We start from the raw sequence: 20,977 nt of genomic DNA, 5'->3' as shown, positions 1-20,977 counted from the left end.
GTAAAAAAAAAATCCTGCATATTGATTTGAAGTTTTGCTTTAAATGGAAACATGTTTTGGTTCTCAAACTGCTTAAGAGTTAGGTGAAAGAAGTTGAGGCTACATGGAGTTCTGCAGACATCAAGAGAAATGTTTGACTGATCTCATTAATAGTATTTGGGCATTTACACCATGTTTACATAGTTTAAACATTTTATATAGTATGACTGGTCTTAGATTTTCAAAATCTCTGTCTCTAAGTTGGTTGTTAAGAATGCCATGTATACTTTTCTGCCACCCTTTGGTTTCCAATTTAGTTTTATCATCAAAAAAATCTCACATTAATAAAGAGGTCAGTAAGAAATGATCTGATTTGCTGATTGTTCAGGATTTTACATAGGATCACTATAATTTTTAGATAAAGAATACTGACAGAAAAGGGTGCCTCTGTTCTGCCACTCACTTCTGCAGCTTTACTTCTTTGGTCAGAGATTCACCTTATGAACTAGATTGTTGTTATTTCATCCAGTTCTATCCCCTTTCACTAAGGGAATTTCTGGGGAAGCATTAAGGTGAAAAACAGAGGAAACCCCAACCCTGCTTTTGTTCTCTTTGCATAAATGTAAACAAAGAGTAACACAGAAGAATGAATAGTCTGAGAGCCAAATTGTGATTGTGGCTGGCATTTCTCTCCTTTCCTCCTGCATTTAGACTTTCCAAATTAGGTTACCTTTAGCTTTGGAGTGATCTCTATTTTAGGGAGCTGAGAGGAGAAGAAATAGTATGAGTGTTGTTTTGGAAAAAGTTCAGGTCTCAAGAGAGGCAGATCAGCAGCCCTTCAGGTTCACTTGTGGTCTCTCAGGCTAGGCTATCAGGTAGAAAAGGAAAATTCTGGACAGAAACCGTAAGAGTTACGATTATAGGTATGGTTAAGTGCTTCTTTGCTATAGAGGGCAAGTTAATTCCACATGAGTCACACTGAGTTATTGAAAGTAGTATAGCAAACTCGTATGACTACTTTTCCCTAGTAAATATTTAATAACTTTTTTTAATTGAGAAATGCAACAGTAAATTGTACAGGTCAGTAAATTTCTATCTATCTGTCTATCTATCTATCTATCTATCTATCTATCAATCATATAATGTCTGGGTATTGAGAAATAGAACAAGAAATAAATCAAGGCACAGAACATTGCCAGCACTGCAGAAAGCTTTCTTATAACCTTTCCCATCACTATTTTCCCACCCCAAGGTTTCCACTATTCAGACTTCTCTCCCCATAGATTATTTCACTATTCCTGACCTTTATGTAATTGGAGTCATAAAATATGTACTCTAGCTGGTTGACTTATTTCACTTATTATGTCTGTGGGAGTCATCCAACTTTTCCTCTAGTACATCCCTTTTCCTCCATTATTATTATTTTTTTAAAAAATTTAAAACCTGCAGAGACATTGAAAGAGTTGTGAAGTGAGCAACACATACTCACCATCCAGATTGAATGTTGCTATCACTTTGCTGCATCACAATCCATCCATCTATCCATCCAACCATCCATCCAGTTTTTGATGCATTTCAAAGTACATGGACAGCAGTAGTGCCCTTTATCCCAGCCCACTTCAATATCCATGTTTCCCCCTTGTATATTTTTAATTTTGCAAAGCTTAGTAGGTGACCCTGTTAGGAAAATCTGTGTGTATTTCTGAGACACAAGGTAAAAATAATCGGAACATCGTGCTTGAATTTAGGATTCCCTATTCTAACATTTTGTAATCTGGGCTTCAATATTTTGTCGGGGAGGGAAGTAGTCTTGACCTGTAGCTTGTATTTTCTTTTGTGGTTGGGAGACTAAGGAGGGCTCTGTAGATCCCCCAGGGAGGAAGTGGGAGAGATTCAGGATTCAGAGGGGAGGATGAGATGCAGCCACGTAGGGAGAAAGAAATGAGGTATGAGTTGTACTTTCTGATTTCAGAAAGAAAAAATAGGGGGCTGCTTCTTTCATTTGACCATTTAAATTTGCTCAGGCTAAATGCATGTTACTTAGAGGAAACTGCTGAAAATAGCAGATGTTTAGTCAATGCATAACAAATGTGTATACAGAGAGTTCTTGAGAATGGAATACTTTTTTATTTTCAATTTTTCCTTTTTAAATTTATTTTTCTTTTTTCTTTATTGTTATTATTATTATTTAAAAAATTTTTATATATATATATAGAGAGAACACAAGTGGGAAAGAGGGGCAGAGGGAAAGAGAAAATCCCAAGCAGGCCCCACGCTCAGTGCTGAGCCATTGTGGGGCAATGCATGACTCTGGGATCAGGACCTGACCTGAAATCAAGAGTTTGTTGCTCAACTGCTGCAGCCACTCTGGAAAACAGTGTGGAGGTTCCTCAAAAAATTAAAAATAGATCTACCCTATGACCCAGCAATAACACTGCTAGAAATTTACCCAAGGGATACAGGAGTGCTTGATGCATAGGGGCACTTGTACCCCAATGTTTATAGCAGAACTTTCAACAATAGCCAAATTATGAAAAGAGCCTAAATGTCCATCAACTGATGAATGGATAAAGAAGTTGTGGTTTATATATACAATGGAATACTAGTTGGCAATAAGAATGAAATATGGCCATTTGTAGCAACGTGGATGGAACTGGAAAGTGTTATGCTAAGTGAAATAAGTCATACAGAGAAAGACATATACCATATGTTTTCACTCTTATGTGGATCCTGAGAAACTTAACTGAAGACCATGGGGGAGGGGAAGGGAAAAAAAAAGTTAGAGAGGGAGGGAGCCAAACCATAAGAGACTCTTAAAAACTGAGAACAAAGTGAGGGTTGGGGCGCCTGGGTGGCTCAGTAAGTTAAGCGTCCGACTTCAGCTCAGGTCACGATCTCGTGGTCCTTTAGTTCGAGCCCTACGTTAGGCTCTGGGCTGATGGCTCAGAGCCTGGAGCCTGCTTCCGATTCTGTGTCTCCCTCTCTCTCTGCCCCTCCCCGATTCATGCTCTGTCTCTCTCTGTCTCAAAAATAAATAAACGTTTAAAAAAAAAACCTAAGGGTTGATGGGAGGGTAGGAGGGAAGGGAAAGTGGGTGATGGGCATTGAGGAGGGCACTGCTGAGATGAGCACTGTGTGTTGTATGGAAACCAATTTGACAATAAATTTCATATTAAAAAAAAAGAGTTCATTGCTCAATTGACTGAGCCACCCAGGTGCCCCTATTTTTTTTTTTTTTAATTTTAGAGAGAGAGAGAGAGAGTGAGAGAGAGAAAGAGAGAAAGAGAGCCAGGTGAAGGGGCAGAAGGAGTGAGAGAGAGAATCTTAAGCAGGCTCTATGCTCGGTACTAAGCCTGATGTGGGGCTTGATCCCGTGACCCTGGGATCATCAAATGAGCCAAAATCAAGAGGTCGATGCTAAACCAACTGAACCCCCAAGGAACCCCCCCAAATTTTACTTTTAAGCTAAGTAGGCAAGGTTGTGGAAAACATCTTGGGGAAGGAAATAAATACCCAATGTATTTCTAAAATGAAGGATCCATTGAACGGGATTTTTGAGATCATCTAGTCTCAATTCAAATTAGAATGCCTCAGGGGGGCTTTTAAAAAAATCACCACAGAGATTCAGATGCAATGGATCTAGGTGAAGTCTGGGTATTCATATTTTAAAGAAGTTCCCCAGATGATTCTAATGTGCTGCCAATTTGAGAACTCTGGATGCAGTTCAGACTTTCGGTATCTACCTTTTACTGATACTTTTAAAGTTCAGGTGTAGGAAGATAAAATGACACTTGATGCATATTTCTTGGCTAACCAATGCACAATTAAGATCAAGCACAAAGTCTGAAATATTAGTCACAAATTACCACCTGAAGATGAACCTTTCCACAAATACCTGTGCTTAGAGGAGTTCCTTCTATAAATGGCTTGTTTTCTGATGTCAGCAAACATGACTGATTTGGACTTGTTTTCCACATGAATTGAAATGATCATATATAGACTCCATGGGGGTGGATTAGATAGAACCCAATAATAGCTGGAGAAGTCCATGTTCTTATATTTGTTCAAGCTGCCGTCTGTGGTGATATGCTGATATCTTGGCATTAGACAAAAACAGCACTCTATGGAGGGGACAGTTGACATATATTTAGTGCCTGCTTTGAGAGCTTTAACTCCACAAAATCTTTTATGCAGTCAAGTGGATCATCAAATGGTCCTTGTGAATCTGTTTTGTTAGGTGACAGTTAACAAGCGTGTTTTTATTAAAAAATTTTAAAATGTTTTTATTTATTTTTGAGAGAGAGAGAAAGAGTACAACCTGGGGAGGAGCAGAGAGAGAGAGGGAGACACAGAATCTGAAAGAGGCTCCAGGCTCTGAGCTGTCAGCACAGAGCCTGACGTGGGGCTCAAACTCATGAACCTTGAGATCATGACCTGAGCTGAAGTTGGACGCTTAACTGACTGAGCCACCCAGGTGCCCCAACAAGAGTGTTTTTAAATGTTTGAATTTAAATTCTCAAATCAGTTGTAAATGTGTATTTTGAATTACGTTGGCTTGAAATCTATTTATATGAAAAAAGGTCTGAGTTGACCGCAAACTAGTAGAAGCCAACTGTATAGTAATCCCTCTAGTTCATTCTTTACTGGATGACAATGTGTGGAAGCACGAAGTCATGTCATATGTGGAGGGTAATAAAAATGGGATAATTCTGACAAGGAGTTATCCTGTTTTTCCAGAAAGCCAAACTAAAGAGAACGAATGGGTACCAGATAGAAAGCAGCTAATTTTGCTCTTTGTAATAAATAACTTCATTATTTTTTTTTTGTTCTATTACAAGGTATTTTTATTTTTTTTTTAATATCTTTCTTTTTTATTTTTTTTACACTTTATTTTTTTATTTTTTTTTATGAAATTTATTGACAAATTGGTTTCCATACAACACCCAGTGCTCATCCCAAAAGGTGCCCTCCTCAATACCCATCACCCACCCTCTCCTCCCTCCCACCCCCCATCAACCCTCAGTTTGTTCTCAGTTTTTAACAGTCTCTTATGCTTTGGCTCCCTCCCATTCTAACCTCTTTTTTTTTTTTTCCTTCCCCTCCCCCATGGGTTCCTGTTAAGTTTCTCAGGATCCACATAAGAGTGAGACCATATGGTATCTGTCTTTCTCTGTATGGCTTATTTCACTTAGCATCACACTCTCCAGTTCCATCCACGTTGCTACAAAAGGCCATATTTCATTTTTTCTCATTGCCACGTAATATTCCATTGTGTATATAAACCACAATTTCTTTATCCATTCATCAGTTGATGGACATTTGGGCTCTTTCCATAATTTGGCTATTGTTGAGAGTGCTGCTATGAACATTGGGGTACAAGTGGCCCTATGCATCAGTACTCCTGTATCCCTTGGATAAATTCCTAGCAGTGCTATTGCTGGGTCATAGGGTAGGTCTATTTTTAATTTTCTGAGGAACCTCCACACTGCTTTCCAGAGCGGCTGCACCAATTTGCATTCCACCAACAGTGCAAGAGGGTTCCCGTTTCTCCACATCCTCTCCAGCATCTATAGTCTCCTGATTTGTTCATTTTGGCCACTCTGACTGGCGTGAGGTGATACCTGAGTGTGGTTTTGATTTGTATTTCCCTGATAAGGAGCGACGCTGAACATCTTTTCATGTGCCTGTTGGCCATCCGGATGTCTTCTTTAGAAAAGTGTCTATTCATTTTTTCTGCCCATTTCTTCACTGGGTTATTTGTTTTTCGGGTGTGCAGTTTGGTGAGCTCTTTATAGATTTTGGAGACTAGCCCTTTGCCCGATATGTCATTTGCGAATATCTTTTCCCATTCCGTTGGTTGCCTTTTAGTTTTGTTGGTTGTTTCCTTTGCTGTGCAGAAGCTTTTGATCTTCATAAGGTCCCAGTAATTCACTTTTGCTTTTAATTCCCTTGCCTTTGGGGATGTGTCGAGTAAGAGATTGCTACGGCTGAGGTCAGAGAGGTCTTTTCCTGCTTTCTCCTCTAAGGTTTTGATGGTTTCCTGTCTCCCATTTAGGTCCTTTATCCATTTTGAGTTTATTTTTGTGAATGGTGTGAGAAAGTGGTCTAGTTTCAACCTTCTGCATGCTGCTGTCCAGTTCTCCCAGCACCATTTGTTAAAGAGGCTGTCTTTTTTCCATTGGATGTTCTTTCCTGCTTTGTCAAAGATGAGTTGGCCATACGTTTGTGGGTCTAGTTCTGGGGGTTCTATTCTATTCCATTGGTCTATGTGTCTGTTTTTGTGCCATAACTTCATTATTTTTGAACACTCGGTATTTGCTAGCACATGCCAAACATTTTATTTGATTTTCTTAAATTATAAAAATAACCCTACAATGGATACTTTAATCTGTTTTTTTTTTATTTACTTAAAAATTTTTTTTAAGTTTATTTATTTATTTTGGGAGAGAGAGAGAGAGAGAGAGCAAGTGGGGAAGGGGCAGAAACAGAGAGGGAGAGAGAGAGTCCCAAGCAGGCTCTGCATCACCAGTGCAGAGCCCAATGTAGGGCTTGAACTCGTGAACTGTGAGATCATGGTTTGATCCAAAATTGTACGCTTAACCCACTGAGCCACTCAGGTGCCCCTAATCTATTTTAGAGATAGATGGGGAGATTGAGGCTAGAAAGAATATCCTTGAGGTCACAACATTGATAGAGATGACACCCAAACTCCAATCTGATTCCAGAACTTGAACTTCTCACTATTGCCTCCCAGGGAAAAACCCTCCACTGTATTTTGTTAACTGCCTTTCTCTCCTGTGGGAGGGGAGCTTGTACCTCTGAAATTTTAAGAACTCTTCCACCTAGAAGATCCAAAGCTGCACTAGAAATGGACCCTAGTAAAGCAACTTGAGAATAGAGCATCATGTGGTAGAGTATGGATTTTAGAATCAGAAATTTACCTTACTTCCCAGCTTTATTCCTTCTTGGCAGTCTAGCCTCAGACAACTTATTACCTTTTCAAGTTTCTCTCCTTTCTTTTATGAAATAGAGATAAAAATTTCTACCTTTTGTTATTGTTGTGGGTGTTAGAGATAATTCATATGAAGTTCAATTCAACAAATGGTATCATCTTTAATTTTCCTAATTTGGGATACGTGTGGCCAGGGGTGACCATCACAGGGACGACGACATCACATTTGATTGTTGTGGTTTGGTGGAGGGAGACTAAGGAAGAAAGAATTTGAGTTTTCAGTAGGTGTTTGCTAAAGTAAGCCATGAATGAAGTTTTACTAGGTTTTAATATCCTGAAGTGAATATGAATGGTTGTTTTGGATTGGGAAAATTGATTAAAAAATCAGTCTAATCACCTTGAAATCTCCCCTTATTTTTATCAAGGAAAGTAAGTATACTTCATGTTATTGGTAACCAGAGGTCTTACACTCTCAGAAAGGGACCCAATTAAAAAAAAAAATTTTAAATCCAAGTTAATTAGTATATGGTGTAATAATAGTTTCAGGAAAAGGGAGCCCATTAACCTGCAGATGTCATGTTTAAAGCATTGACCTTTGAGTCTGGAAGCTTGTTCATAAATGCACACCATTTTGGCCACCTCAGGAAAAATAAAAATCTAATGTGTCCCTTAGGTTAATTTCTAATCACCTGTTAACTTTAAAAGAATCCGTGTATAGACGGAGGCCAGGCCTCTTGCTTTGTAGTTATAAACAAGGAACTGCCTAATTATACCAGGGAAAGGAAGCTGTTCATAGTGTCTAAGCTGCAAATTCAGCATACACTGTACTTTTTTATCTTTTAAAATGAATTTTCAGTAAGAAGGTTGGATAAATTAGATAATTTTCCTCCATGCCATATGGCTATATAAAATAGCAGAATTACTAGTACTTCTGCCAAAGGTGACATATTTCTTTCAAAGGAATTTTTGTTTTCTTGGTCTCCATTGAGTATTCCTGATTCTTGGGGAGTGGGGGAGAACAATGGAAAAGCCTTAGATAAAAGAAAGCAATTTTATTGGGATTTTAAAAAGAAACCAGGGGACAAGAGAAGCAGAAAGAAAAAGAGTTGACTAAATGGAGGGAACATGTCTGGCTTGGAGGTGGGCTTATTTATGATTTGGTAACTGTTGTGTTCCATCATGAGTGAGCATTTCAGTCTGGGGATCTATTATCCTTATAGCAGGAATAATCAAATTTATTTCTGTGGAGAGAGGATGAATTACATGCCTTCTGACCTATAATTTAGGACCACAGCATTCAAGTTTGCACCAGTGATGAATTATAATCCATTAAAGTAAAAAATGAAACTCAACCCCATAGCCTGGTCCTGTGCCTTTTTGCCAATAGATGGCCCCATCTTCTTCTCCTTCATCTAGGCATAGGTGCTCTTATCTTCTTGCTTTGTAATGCCTGTGCAGTGTAGCTTTCACCACCTGAATATGTTTCATATCCATTTCCTTCTCACCATTATCATTGTATGTTGCCTAGGCTACGTAATTGTTTCATATCAGGTCCTGCTCAGCCGCATGAGTCCTTCTCCAAGTACTTCCCCTCACTTGCATCTGAAGTAATCCTTTCAAAGCACAAATGTAATTCGTAACCCCCTTGCAAAGAAAGCTCCAATGGGCCCCATTGCTTTTAGGATAAAGACTATGGCCTGCTATGTTGTCTCCTTTCTAACTGACTCTTTAGCTTCATCTCCTACCATGCTCCCCTTCACTATTCCTCTCTGGCCTTTTCCCAGTGTTTCTTAAGCATCTTTGTTCCAGGGTATTTGCATATGCTCTTCTCTCTTCCTGGAATGCTTTTCTTTCTCCTTTCCTGCCTATGGTTCTTAACAATTGTCCCTACCCACTCCTGCTTAAATGTTCTCCAAGCACTGGATAGATAGTTCTCCTAGCACCTTCATTTCACATTTCCTGGTGCAATATTACATTTTTAAAGTTTGAATAATGCCTACCTCCCCATTAGGTTGTAAGATCCACAAGGGTAGGGACTTGGTTCTTGCTTACCATTGTATTTCTAGCACCTTTCACAGTGCTTGGCACAAAGCAGGTCCTCAAATATTACTTGAATGAATGAAAGCTGTCCTATTTTGGTATTATACTCTATTTCAAGGATGTATGTCTAGTGGAACTTATGACTGAACCACAACTTGTAGCCCAAGCCCTGTAATCAAGTTTGCCTTTAGTCTTTGTACTTAAATCCTTGTCTTTGCTCTCTGCCCAGTATCCCAATCCATTCCTGCTTTTCTGTCTGGTCATTGCAGGGTCTTAAATCTTGCCTCTTGAAACCCAATTCCTGTGTTTGCACACTGTCTTCTTTGTATTTGATAGGTTAGCTATTAATGGTTTCTCCATTCAATTTCAGATGGTTTATCCAGCTCCCAAGCTCTCACAGCCTTTGTTGTGACATTTATTCCTTTTTTATTTAAAAAAATTGTTTTTAATGTTTATTTTTGACAGAGAGAGAGACACAGAGCATGAGTGGGGGAGGGGCAGAGAGAGAGGGAGACACAGAATCCAAAGCATGCTCCAGGCTCTGAGCTGTCAGCACAGAGCCCAACTTGGGGCTCGAACTCACAGACCACGAGATCATGACCTGAGCCTAAGTTGGACACTCAACAGACTGAGCCACCCAGGCGCCCTGACATTTATTCCTTTTTAAAAAACAACTCTTTAAAACTATGATTAATTTGTGTGTAAATAAATTTCATTCACTGTTCTTCAATTTAAAAAATCATTTGTAACTTTACTAGTCAAGTATTAAACTTGACTAGTGACTCAAACTGAGTCAAAACATAAAAAAATACTGTCTACACCTGGGAGTCTACAGGTCTGCTAGGGCACAGGCATGATGAGGTCATGGGCTCAGGGATGATACTAACATCTAGGGTTCTTAACGTCTGTTCTCTGCCATCCTCAGTGTTTTTTTTCACCCTAAGTCTGTATCCCTTGTGATTGCAAGATGGCCCCCAGTGTCAATCAGAGCCATGTATTTCCTGGTTCACGTCTTTTTCCCCCCTTAAGCATAGAATACGTCTTTTCCTTCAGTTTGATTGTACCAACTTCTGTTACATTCTCACCTCAGACCAATAATAGTTGTCAGAGGCATATAATGCATTGATTGGATTAAAAATTAATCATGATATGCCCTCTGGAGTTACCCAAATAAAGTCATGGTTCTGATAGGATGGAGAAGGAGGGAGTGGCTGTTGGGTGGGTAATGAACAGTGTCTACTGCAATTAACTACTATGGGCAAAACACTGGGTATGACACCAAGCAGAACAGACAAATGGAACTCCTGTAGGTTTGGGGAGACAGATAAGTAAATGAATAAGTACAGTAAAAAGTCATCAGTGTCAAATAGAAGTGTAAACCACTGCTGAATGATCCAGCCACATTAAACTGGGGAGAAATTCAGCTCCAGGGACATCATTCTCTTGCATCCTACATGATGAGGCCCCATTGCCTAAACCTTGAGGTCTGTGCCACATGGAAGCTCCCCTCTTCCCTAACTCTTCCTCCACTTTTTCAGTTTCTCTTTAACTTGTTCCCTGTAGGTGTCCTCAGTGCCCTACTCTTGTCTTTGGATATACCTTGGGATGTTCCATGCTTCCCCATCCATCTTCTCAAATATTTGAATCTCAATTCACTTATTTTCTCCTTGTGTTTTACTGATTTCACTGCATTCATTGTCTAGTGAATGACATGATATTCTCTTCTGCTTAGCTCTATTAGCCTTGCAGAGGGAAGGGATGAGGGCAGGTATAGCATAGGGGTGGGGAGAGAAACCACAAGGGGTTTTTACTCTGGCAATTGACTTTCTTCTCACCTGAAATTGGGGCCTCTTTATCAGAGAATTGATTTATTTCTTCCACATTAAATGAGGAATTAATATTTTAATGTTAATTACTAATATTTTAAATATTAATTAGAATATTGAAAATGTTTCTTCCTAATATTTCTCAGGAGTGACTTGGCTTTATTATGCTAAGGGAGCATCTCCTCTGGCTTATTTTATAAAGCACTCTTATACATAAGCTCTTAATGATCACTCCTAAATTACTTCTCTTGAATGTCTAGGTTTAGTCCATGGCCATAAGAGGAAGGACAGGAGTGGAAACTAGGAAGAATGACCTATAATCTGGTAATACAGATATTTTCCAGGAAGGAGGTAGCATTTGAACTGGGTTTTAAAGAATAAGATTTATGGTTAATAAGAATAGAGGTAAGGAGGGGGGCGGGTTCTGGGCTGAGGGACCAGTTGGGTATAAACCATGGAGGCATAACATTTTACATTATGTGCAAGAAAAGTTATCCTTGAAACACCAAATTGTATTTAGACAATTTGGTGATTGTGTCCTTAAATCTTCCCTTTTAATCCTATACAAAATACTTCCTTGTGAACATAGTTTTAACTGAGCAGTGTTCCCCCAATCTTATTTTTATTCCTTGACTTGATTTTGTACATAGGAATGACAAATGAAATTGGGTTTAATTACATTAATTCCAGTTTAAAAATAAGTGGGTGATGACGTCATATTGTGAATCAAAATCTTAGAGTGGAGATAGGGGTTCGTGGGTGGAAGTACAAAGTAATTTTTGCTGTGGAGAATTCTGGCTAATAAAGGATATTTGATTTTAGTTATGTCTTAATTCTTCATGTGCCAAATTAAAGTTCCAGGCTAAGAAATTAATTTCATATCCTGATGATTTCCCCTAAGTATCAATCATTATATAGTAATTCTCTTAAAGTCTGGGAATATAAAACTACAAGTCATCCAAATGCTACATATTAAAATCTGATTGTGCTTCTTTACTGTCTTTTATTGCTTCTCATCCATCTCTCTTACCTATCAAATACTTTACTGCTAAATGAAATGAAAGGAGCTAATAGACACCTTGCTTATCCATTTCAATGAAAAATTGGTTAAAATTTGGAAAAATTTGGAATGGAAATGGAAATGGAAAATTTGTTTCAAACTTTGGTTAGGTTTCAGGATGGTTGAAAATGTGTTCTTTTGGCCTGCCTTTTCATGATAATAAAACATTTGAAAGAAATGCACCTAAAATAAAAGAGGACACTTCCTTAGCTCAGAATAGTTTCTTGGTTCCACATTTTGTGCCTGAAGCATCTAGTTAGAGGAGATGCTAGAAATAATGTGAAGCCTGTAGGTGGTTGCAGCCAAAGACTGTCAAGTATGGCCTTAATGTTGTCCGAGATCTTCAAAGGAAATTTTATCAAATTATGACAGGGGTCATTTGTTATTCTCTTGACCTTCTAGCTTAAATCTTATAAAAATAAGTTTTTATCCTAGCTTTATTGCCAATTACATTAAATGCCTGATCCATCAAATATTAAATCTGGAAGGGATTGTAGACATCATTTAGTCCATCTTTGTTTTACTCATGGGACTGGCTTAGAGAGTTGGAAGTGAATGCTGATTGCATTTTGAGGAATGGATTTAAAAGTTAGGAAAGAAATTATTTTAAGTTGCTTTTGGTGTGAAGCACAGTTCTCCAGAGAAGCTTAGATTTGAAGTCAAAAGACCAGTGAGTAGACCTACAGACTAAGGAAGTCTAAAGGAACATCACCAAAACTAGTGAAAGTTAAATTTCAACTTAGGACATGGCTTTAGAGGTGTAAGGTTGGGTAGTGGATATGCTAACATGGATGGCTTCATGGGGTGGCTGGGAGAAAATGGCCAACTATAGTAAATGGGACAAGGGTAAATGTTTTCAGAAATCTTTTTATTTTCTTACTAATATGCTCCAATACTGAAATTTAAGAATGTTCAAATTAAAAAAAAAAAGATGGCCATATTCAGGTGTGATTTATTTAATGACATTGGTTTGTTTCCCTCCCAAATTGGTTGTAAAACAAATTTCAGATCATGAAGTTGTTTTCACCATGACTCCCATAATGGATTGGAAATATTCTCTCAGGGAAACATTTTGGTCTCAACATGAAATGCAAAACAAAGCAAAACTCTATACATAAAATATTTGATTGCCTTTTGGAAACTTATATAGAACTAAAATAATGTGAAATGTTAATGACTTTGAGTCTCAAAATGCAAATACCCTGTCAGAAATTCTACCCTCATGGGACTGAAGTTATTTGAAGGAAATACTCCTTCAAATGATGATCTTTCCTGTAAAGGCAGTCCTTAGTGACAGGACAGTGTAAAGGAATGTTGCTACATAACAGATGTAAATGTAGTAGCTTAAAACACTATCTGTTCCTTATCTCACAGTTCTATGGTTAGAAGTGGGAAGAGCTTCTGCTCAGGGTTTCACAAGGCCAAAATCAAAGTGTTGGCTATGCTAGGCTCCTATCTGGAGGCTCTGGAGAAGAATTTGGTTCTAATTTAATTCACATTGTTGGCAGAATCTAGTTCCTGTAGGTTCTTGCTGGCTGTCAGCCATGGGCCATTCCCTATTCTTAGAGGCCATTTGTGTTCCTTCTCACACGGTCCTCATAGCCACAAGGGTATATCAAGTCCTTCTCACACTTCGACTCTTTCTCTAATTTCACCTTCTGTCATCATGCAGAGAAAACTCTCCACTTTTAAAGGGCTCTTATGATTAGATTGAGCCCACTAGGTTAATTTCCCTTTTGCTTTATAAGTTCCCATAGTTATGAGTGATACCTTACTATTTTCATGAGTTCCACCCACACTCAAACAAGGGAAGATAACAGAAGACTGTGGGTCATTTGAGACCATACTTTTTTTTTTTCTAATGTTTATTTATTTATTTTTGGGAGACAGAGAGAGAGCAGGGGAGAAGCAGAGAGAGATGGAGAAAGAGCGAGAATCCCAGTCAGGTTCCACACTCAGTACTGAGCCTGATGAGGTAGGTGCTCAATCCCATGACAGTGAGATCATGATCTGAGCTGAAATTAAGAGTCAGATGCTTAACTGACCTAGCCACCCAGGCACCCCAGGAGGCCATTCTTAGAGTTCTGTCCACCCCAAGGTATAGGCTTGGATGTCTGTAACCCAAATAAATATTTTACTTTAAAATCCCAAGGCTTGAACTAAGACTTGGATAAATGTTAGTTTCTGTATTGTTCTATAGCTATAGCTATATTGTTCTATTGTTCTATAGCTATATCTGTATTGTTCTATAGCATTTTCAGTAGATCCAACTTAAAACAGTTTTAAGCTTTTAAATTTTGGGCCCAATTTAATTTTTAGTTTAGTATACATTGCTTTCTGACTATGAATGGCCTATAGTCATATATAAAATAGACACATAGATACATAGTACATAAAGAATATAAGTGAGTACTGTTAATGCTTTTGCCGTATTTTATTTTTCTGTGTACATATGTGTATCATATATTTAATTTTCAGTTATATTTATGGTCACACTCTGTATTCTTGCATCTTTAGTTTTAATTATTTTTATATCATAACCATGCCTCATAACATTTAACACTTTTCATAGGCATACTAATAGTTGTATAATAAATGATGCTTGTTAATCTGTTTTATTTGTACCTTTCTTGATCTAAACCAATAATGAAAACGAAAACAAACAAAAAATAAACCAATACTTACGCTCCATGAAATGGAAAATACCCATTATATTTAAATTATTCATGCTCCTAAATTCTTATTTACTCAACAGTGAATTTTTACATAGTAAATTTTCTTTCAGTGGATGTATACAACTTTTTTTGTCAATCACACATATGTACAAAAGATAGGCAATTCCCAGGTAAAGATTTAAACTTTTTCCTTTCATGATTTATTATTATTTTTTCCTTTAGAATGTGGTTAGAAATTTAGTCAATCTTTGATCTGCCCTTGAATAAAACAGATCTATTAACTAATAGCACATTGAAATATGTGGTTTAAAGTAATCTCTATTTCTATTGCAAACAGAAAAGAAATAGAGTCTAGAAACAAAATTAATTGCTCTGTATCAAGTTGCATTGTCATTTAAAGAAAATTTATCTTTGTATTAATATGAGTGTATTATCCATTATTTGAAAATTTCAGGTATATTTCAGTTTCAGTATCAATGGAGTTTTTGTTGTCAAGTTGACTATTGTTTGTTATTTGTTGAATCTTAACTTTATTAACTTTGAATGAGTGCATTTTGGTGGAAAAGACTTACTTTTATAATATCCATGGACTTTTTTTTTTTTAAAAAGGATTTCTTGTGTCCCACATTTAATTTTGAAAATACTGTAATAATATGGTTAATATTATTATTTCATTAAACTGTTAGTGTTGCAAATTTGAAAGTTTAAGCATCCTATAGCTGATCAGAAAATTTTGTGGAATCACAATTTTGATTGGACTGCCTACTATTAGGAATTTTCACTTCAGATTCCACTTGCTCTGATCTTAAGCTACTTAAATCAGTCGATTAGGAGAACACAAATATCCAGTTCACAATGACCTCACTCCCCAGTACAGATTTCCAATGAAGAAGAAGGAGAATGTTGTGTTTCTTTTATATCTATCATCTAATTGCTTTAGCTTCTGTTTTGCTTTAGGTTCTGTTTTGTCCAGGTGGCTATTTAGAAGCATACTGTGCTTTCAGAATCTCTTGAAATATTTACAGATGATGAATCTGCAGCCGACACATTCAATAAATAGCACCTGCAGAACTTAGACTTTGTCTAAATTCGGGAGTCAAAACTGCAGACTGGTAGTTTGGCTAGGTCTATGGAACATGACTTTTGAAGAGAATTTCAGAAATTTGACACAAAAGCTTGAATTACGTTTATAACCTCCCTGCTAGATTTCTTTTTATCCAGTGTATTTTGTCATTTTCTTACAGTTATTTTTTAAACCCTAACATGTCGGGTTACCAATGTTTTTCATAACTAAGAGAGTTTTGCAAATGTTACAGATTTGTAGAACTGTACCTTTAAGTTAACATGGGCCTGAAAGTAGTGTTCCCTTGTATTTATTACCTAGCAGGGTCTGTCTTTGTCTTTCCACGCATCATCTATCCAGCGGTATGCTGGTAAATGTTCAATATCTGGCTCACCAAAAATAATAAAATAAAAGACCTCATTTGTAGCATTTGCTGATTTCCATGTAAATACATCCTCCATGGCCAATTTCAAGGTACCAAAGATTTAACTGCCAGCTTGCAAAATTTCTGAAAATTTAATGATCAGATGATGAGCTGGTATAACAAGCTAGCATAACCCTGAACTAGTGTTAAGTCTGCTACAGTACTCTACTGCCTGAATCTCTGTTACCTCCTGACATTCACTTGCCTGTCTCAGGCGTTCACAGTTCAAGATTTTTCATCTTTGTTTGTATATATCTTGGTATTTTTTCATATATATTTATGTATATATTTATATATACATAAATATATGTGTGTATATATAAATATATATATACATATATATATATATATGTATATATATATTTGTGTTAAGTTCATGGAAAAGCATTTGATTCACCTGGGCTCCCAGAGATACTTGATTGTATTGCAAGAAACCTCTTCAGGAACAATGGGGGATCTCAGTGATTATCAAAGTCACTGCTAATGTTTAGAACAGTGAAAATATGAGCCGCTTTATATTCTCTTAGAAAGATTAAAAAAAGTTATTCTTGGTGTACTCGTAATTCTGATGCTTAAGTTGTGCTTTCACTATGATTATCTTGTTTCTTTTCATCAGCTAAAATTCAAAGTGGATTTTTGGGGTGTATTTAGTATAATTGGAGAAACTAGAAGTCATGCTGGCATGAAAAATTTTAGAAATTTTGTTTCCTTATTTCCAGAAACAGTTGCCTATACATCAGAATTGGATTGATTCTTGGTAATTGAAACATGAAATAGTCTTTGTTAATTTCTTTATTCTCTAGGCATGATTATAGAGTCATCAATTCAAGCCAAGGCAAAGGTATTCTAATTAAATCTGGGGGAATAATTAGATTGAATTGTGACTGAGTTAGTAAAGGTTAGAAACAGATGGAGCTTGAATAGAAACCAAATTTAATCATGTGGGAGATTGAAGTTGTCAATATGTATGTGATATTCTTAAACTTAGAATACATTTCACATATTTTAAACTCACAAAAATGGATAGCCATTTTTTAAACTGCTTTATTATGGTATAATTGACATACAATAAAGTACATATATTTAAAGTGTAAAATGTGATACAACCCATCACCTCCCCTTCTGTCCTCAGACAACCACTGAGGTTTGAATATTCTCAAATTTTATATAATCATATCACATGGTGTGTAGTCTTTTTGCCTGCATTCCTTTACTCAACATAGTAATTTTGAAATTGGCTCTTTTTTTTTTTTTTGGTGTGTGTGTTTGTGTATCATAGTTCATCACTTTTTATTACTAAGTGGTACTTCATTATATGGATATGCCAGTTTGCTTATTCATTCACTTGTTGATGGACATTTGGAGACTCTCCATATCTGGCTATTACAAAAACTACTAGTATGAAATTTTGTAGATAGTTTCAGGAATGGAATGGTTAGGTCATATGATAGGTATGATAGGTATGTTGAACTGTTGACAATTGTTTTTCAAAGTGGCTGTACTATTTTACCTTCTGACCACCAGAGTGTAGGAGTTCCCATTGTTCCAAATCCTTACTAACACTTGGTATGGTCAGTCTTTAATTTTAGCCATTCAAATAGATGTTTAATGGAACCTCACTTTGGTTTTAATTTGCATTTTCCTAAGAACTGTTGATGTTGAACATCTTTTTGTGTGCTTATTTGCCATCCTTATATCTTCTTTGGTGAAGTGTCTGTTAAAATATTTTGAATCCCTGTCCCCCTTTTTTTTAGTTTTGGATTTTTTTTCTTATTACTGAGTTTTGAGAATTGTTAATATGTTCTGGATAGAACTCCTTTATCAGATATGTAATTTGCAAATATTTCCTTACAGTTTGTGGTTTGTCTTTTCATTCTTTCAGCAGTGTCTTTCAGAGCAGAAATCCCTAATTTTGAAGAAGCTTAATTTATCAAGTTTTTTTAATGGCTCATGATTTTGGTGAAGTATTCAATAAATCTTTGCCTAAAAACCTGTTTGGATTTTGATTGGAATTGCATTCAATCTTTAGAAAAATTTGGAGAGAATTGGTATCTTAAAATTATTAACTTTTTAGACCCATGATTCTGGTATTTATTCAGATCTTTAAAAATTTCCTTCAGCAGTGTTTTATAGTTTTCAGTGAATAGGTCTTAAATGTCTTCTGTCAAATTTGCCCGTAAGTATTTCATAATTTTGAAGTTTTGTAAGTAGTAGTTAAAAGAGCAAAAGAAATAGTTTCTGATTATTCATTACTAGTATATGAAGATACAATGGGTTTTGTGTATTGTCTTATATTCTGTAACCTTGCTACACATTGATTAGATCTATGATTTTTTTTTATAGCTGCTATTGAATTGTCTATATATAATGAATTTTTGTCTGTGAATAAAGAGAGCTTTACTATTTCCTTTATAGTCTAGATGCCTTTTATTTCATTTTATTGCCTTATTGTACTGGCTAAAAATTTCTGTACAATGTTTAAGAGAGAGCAATCATCCTTGCATTGTCCCAGAGTTTAGATGGAAAGCTTTAAAAGTCTTGCACCTAGTCTTCTGAGAATTTTTAATCAGGAGTGGATGTTGATTTTATCATACACTTTTTCTGCATCTATGAAAAACCACTATATTAGATATTAGAAACTACTAATATCGTGAATTACATTGATTGGTTTTGAAAGATTAAACCAACTTTGCATTCTGGAGATAAACCATAAGTCATGAATCTGAGTCATGATATATTATCCATTTTATATATTGTTGGATTTAATTTGTCTAAACTTTAAGAACTTTTGTAGCTGTGTTTATGAAGGATATTGGTAGATAGTTTTGCTTTCTTGTATATCTTTCTTGTATATCTTTTGCTTTCTTTGTATATCTTTGGCTGGCTGTTCTATGAGAATAATGCTGGCATTAAAGGATGAGTTGGGAAGTATTCCTTGGCCTTCAGTTTTCTCGAAGAGTTTGTAGAATTGACAACATTTATTTCTTAAATACTACTTAGAATTCACTAGTGAAGTAATCTGGGTCTGGAGTATTTTTTTACTTATGGGAAAGTTTTTAATTACAAATTCAATTGCTTTAATATATAGAGCTATTCAGTTTCTTTCTTTCTTTTTCAGTGAGATTTTGTAGTTTATGTCCTAAAAGAATTTGTGTGTTTTATCTAAGTTGTTAAATTTATAGGCATAAAGTTGTGCATAATATTTCCTTTATGCTTTTAAATAACTGAGGAATCTATAGTAATGTCACCTCTCTCATTCCTAATATTGGTATTTTGTTTCTTTTCTTTTTTTCTGATCAACCTGGATAGAGGTTTATCAATTTTATCAATCTTCTTTAAAAACCAACTTGTAATTTCATTGATTTTTCTCTATTATTTTTCTGTGTTGTATTTCATTGATTTCTACTCTGATCATTGTTATCTCTTTCTTACTTTGGTTTTAATTTTCTCTTCTTTTTCTAACTTCTTAACCTGAGATAACTGACTTTATACCTTTATTTTCTAATATAGTAATTTAGTGTTAGGAATTTCCATCCAAATACTATTTTAGTTGAATTCCATAAATTTTGATATATGTTTTCATTTTCATTTACTTTAAAATACTCTATGATTTAGTTTTTCATTGTTTTCTATTCTATTCTTCCCTATTCCCCTCCTTCCTATTTGTATTTTATTTCCACATGTTTGGGGATTTTCCCAATATCTTTCTGTTATTGATATCTAATTTAGTCCATTGTAGAATACTGGAGTTGCAAAGTGATTTAACCATCACAATTATAGTATTAGAGTGTTCTGAATTTAACTATATATTTATTTTTATACTTTTTTTGGAGTTTTATACTTTAATGCATTTCTGTTACTAATTACCATCCTTTTGTTTCAGCTTGAGGAACTCCCTTTAAAATTTCTTGTAAGGCAAGTCTAGTGGGGTTGAACTCCTTTAGCTTTAGTTTATTCTGGAAACTCTCTCAATTTTGAAGGACAGATTTGCTGTGTAGCATATTCGTAGTTTTTCTTTCAGCACTTGGAGTATATCACTCCACTTTCTTCTGGCCTGCTGAAAAATCTGCTGATTTTCTCTTGGGAGTTCCCTTGTACATAATAAGTTGCTTCTCTCTTACAGGTTTTAAGATTCTCTTTGTCTATAACTTTTGACAGTTTATTTGTGTTTCTCCGTTGGGTCACTTCAGATTCATATTTTTTAGTACTTTTTGGGCTTCCTGGATCTGGATGCCTTTCTTTTCCCTCATTAGTGAGGTTTCTAGCTATTATTTCTTTGCACAAGTTTTATGTCTCTTTCTCTCTCTCCTCTTCTCTAGGACCTCTGTGATACATGTATTGGTCTACTTGTTGGTGTCCTATAAGTCCATTAAGCTATCTTTACTCTTTTCATTCTTTTTTTTTTCTTTTTTGCTCTTACGATTGGATGAATTCCTCTGCCCTGACTTTAAGTTTTCTCATCCTTTCTCCCACTTGATCTAGTCTGTTGTTGAAACCCTCTATTTTTTTCCCCTTCAGTTCAGTTATTGTATTCTTTAGTACTTTGATTTCTGTTTGATATTTAAAAAAATTATTTATTTAAATTCAAGGTGGTTAACATACAGTGTAGTATTGGTTTCAGGAGTAGAATTTTGTGAGTCATCACTTGCATTTAACACCCAGTGTTCATCCCAACAAGTGCCCTCCTTAGTGTCTATCACCCATTTATCCCAAACCCTCATCCACCTTCCCTCCAGCAACCCTCAGTTTGTTCTCTGTATTTAAGAGTCTCTTATGGTTTCCCTTGTTTGGTACTTTTTACATTTTTTATTTCTTTGTTAAAATTTTCAGTTTGTTCATGCATTATTCCCTTGACCTCTGTGAGGATCTTTGACAGATAAATCACTTATTTCTGTTTCATTAAGATCAATTTTTGAAGATGTATTTTATTCTTTTGTTTGGAACATATTCCCTTGTTT

This window comes from Prionailurus bengalensis, chromosome D3, assembly GCF_016509475.1.
Source record: "Prionailurus bengalensis isolate Pbe53 chromosome D3, Fcat_Pben_1.1_paternal_pri, whole genome shotgun sequence".
Classification (NCBI taxonomy): domain Eukaryota; kingdom Metazoa; phylum Chordata; class Mammalia; order Carnivora; family Felidae; genus Prionailurus; species Prionailurus bengalensis.
This window is presented reverse-complemented; position numbering follows the sequence as displayed.